The sequence below is a fragment of the Phycodurus eques genome, unplaced genomic scaffold (genome assembly GCF_024500275.1).
Source record: "Phycodurus eques isolate BA_2022a unplaced genomic scaffold, UOR_Pequ_1.1 contig_473, whole genome shotgun sequence".
Classification (NCBI taxonomy): Eukaryota; Metazoa; Chordata; class Actinopteri; order Syngnathiformes; family Syngnathidae; genus Phycodurus; species Phycodurus eques.
In genome coordinates this window covers 1-3020 of record NW_026904470.1, presented here as the reverse complement: position 1 = coordinate 3020, position 3020 = coordinate 1, and the positions used below count along the sequence as shown (strand labels likewise).

Here is a 3020-nt window from a genome sequence, read left to right as displayed (position 1 = left end):
GTGCAGCGTGGCGAGACTACAACAGTGAGTGCACGAGTCATATATAATTGTCTTCTTCCAGGTCCTTCCCCCAGGTAAGTGCTATCGAACAATGCAAACTAAGTGCCAGGTTGGATAAAATTAGAAACAAGCTCATCAGAGGGACAGCCAAGGTTCGATGTTTTGGAGACAAAGTTAAAGAGAGCAGACTTTGATGGTTCGGACATGTCCAGAGGAGAAATAGTGAGTATATTGGTAGAAGGATGATGAGGATGGAGCTGCCAGGCAAGAGAAGTAGAGAAAGACCAAAGAGAAGGTTGATGGATGTCGTGAGGGAAGACATGATGGCAGTTGGTGTTCGACAGGAGGATGCAGGAGATAGGCTTACATGGAATAGGATGACGAAAGGGAAAGAAGAAGAAGAATCTACTCCTACTAATACTGCCATTCACTCGACTGTAATGTATTCCTCGGAAGTGGTTCGGGTTCATAAACCATGGCTTTGGGGTCCACACAATATTGTGCAATAATTACGTATCATTTAAAAATCCATACCTTCGTATCCTTAGCCTCGAGCCAATTAAAAGCACTGATGTGATAAAATTGTGACGTATCACATGATACTAATATATATATATATATATATATATATATATATATATATATATATATATATCGATATATGTGTATTTATTTATTTTTTTACTGTCGGAAAAGGAGAAACGGGATGTTTAAAAAAGGTACGTGAAGATTCTGTCTCCTAATAAAGAGACGGTAAGTCATAAGAGAGAGAATGACTGCATTATAATTTAGGTCAACCACCGATAAGAAAACGATTCCACGAGAATCTAAAGTGAAAAAGCTTACAGCACCTGGTATTCCCAGGTGGTCTCCCATCCAAGTACAAACCAGGCCTGCCTCTGCTTAGCTTCCGAGATCAGAATGAAATCGGGCGTTATCAGGGTAGTATGGCCGTAAACCACATGGTCACCTGAAATCAACATTTAATATTTAAAAAATATCGTATTTCGCTTAAAAATATCTCAAGCGGTTCGCCTCATCTTTATTCTCCAATTGTTGGCTTTTATTTTTGTGTGGATGATGCAAACTCATTCTCAACACTACAAATGTGTGATCAGATCATAGATTTTGAAAAGTCAACACACAAGATAATTTGAGAACTTGCACGCTGCCAAAACTCAGACAAGGGCATGCAAAATCCTCTTGTACCCTCGACATCCTGGTCACCACCTCTTCAGAAACAGAATCAGAATCATCTTTATTTGCCAAGTATGTCCAAAAAACACACAAGGAATTTGTCTCTGGTCGGAGCCGCTCTAGTACGACAGCAGACAGTCAATTGACAGAGAACACTTTTGAGACATAAAGACATTGACATAAATCAGTCACTGAGCAATAAAGGGTTGCTAGTTATCTGGTAATGCCGGTACATTTTTTTCGACAATTGTGCAAAAAGAGGTAGAGTCCTCTAGCATTTAGAGCAGTTCGAAAGACTAATATTGCAATAGTCCGGTGCAATGACCAATGTGCAAAGGGCGCCGAAACTTCAAGCGAGTAGTGCGATAATCTGGGACAATATTTATTGTGCAAATGTTGCAGATTCTCTTCAATCAATGTGCAATTGGAGCAGATGCAACTGGCATGAGTGGCCAGTATTGGTCAACAACAGATATGCAAATAGTGCAGCGTGGCGAGACTACTACAGTGAGTGCACGAGTAATATATAATTGTCTTCTTCCAGGTCCTTCCCCCAGTTAAGCGCTATCGAACAATGCAAACTAAAACTAGCAGACATTCTGTTGGATCTATCTCGCCCGACACCTATAAAAATAGACACAAAAAGCAATGAAGACGCTGGTTTCTTTTGCTCATGAGGAGGACGTATGGGATATTGTTCAGATTACAGACCCCCATCACGCTCTAAACAATCTCTCCTGTCACTCCTGTATTTATTTGAAATAGGGAGGTTTCTAAGTTACAAGACATAACATATTAAGCTCCAAGACACAACACACTAAGGGGAGGGTTTCAAGGTGAAGACATGAGACCAACACCGGCCACGCCCTTGATCAAGACGCCCTTCTATTGGATGATTCCTGCTGAGTCATCTTCTTGAAGGCGAGACATCTTCCTTTCTCTCACGGTCAGCAAGCAACCATCAAAATCGGCCATAATACTAATGCAAGCTAAGCAAATAAATGATAACTTCTCCAATTTATTTAACATTTCCCTCCTGTTTATCATGTATTTGCACAAATTCTCATATCATTTTACAGTCACTTCATTTTGATTTTTCACTGTAGAATCATTTTTATGAAACAAATACATTGACACTGAGAGTAAACTTGTCATACATGAATGTTGTAGTTTTAGCATCGTAATCACCTGGATCAGGAAACAAATCAGGTAAAACAACATCATCATCATCATCGTCATCATTATCAACATCCAGTAAAGGATACATCTGTTCCATACGGTTATCCATGGGGGTAATTGCTGTGGTAATTAATCTACTGATTAAAGCCCGAATGCATGGGATACAACAACATCCACACAATGTCAGAATGGCTGCAAAAACAGCAATTGATATCAATATTGGTGAAATTAGGGTTTTGTATTTACCAAAAACGTCCATCCAGCTGTCCCACAAGGAGGTGTCCACACCAGAGTGTTGATTGAGGGTCCGTAGACCATTGATGGCTCTGGTCAAGCTGCCACCTGCAGCAGTATTGTTTGGAATGTATGTACATTGATCTCCAAACATACCGCAAACACCTCATCATGTTTATACAAGTAAAATTACTCGGTGCTACTAAAGTAGAAAACATTGGTTTGTGTTTGTCTGCTTTTGTTACGGGATATATAGGATCACATGATTTACACCTCTCAGTTGGGATCATTCAGGGTGGGACGTCCCATATACCACATAAACAAAAACAACACCATAGTAACCAAAGTTGCTATGTAACAACCTATCGAATCTCGTAACCAATGCGGGTGTACCTTCCTGCTGAGTTCTC

The 3020-nt window shown here is 40.1% G+C and overlaps 1 non-coding gene across 1 annotated transcript; it reads right to left on the bottom strand.

Annotated features, from left to right (window-relative positions):
* Positions 1-839: 839 nt before the first annotated feature.
* Positions 840-959, bottom strand: LOC133398905 (5S ribosomal RNA). The gene has a single exon (XR_009768116.1). It is a non-coding gene; the product is annotated as a 5S ribosomal RNA (ribosomal RNA).
* Positions 960-3020: the final 2061 nt, after the last annotated feature.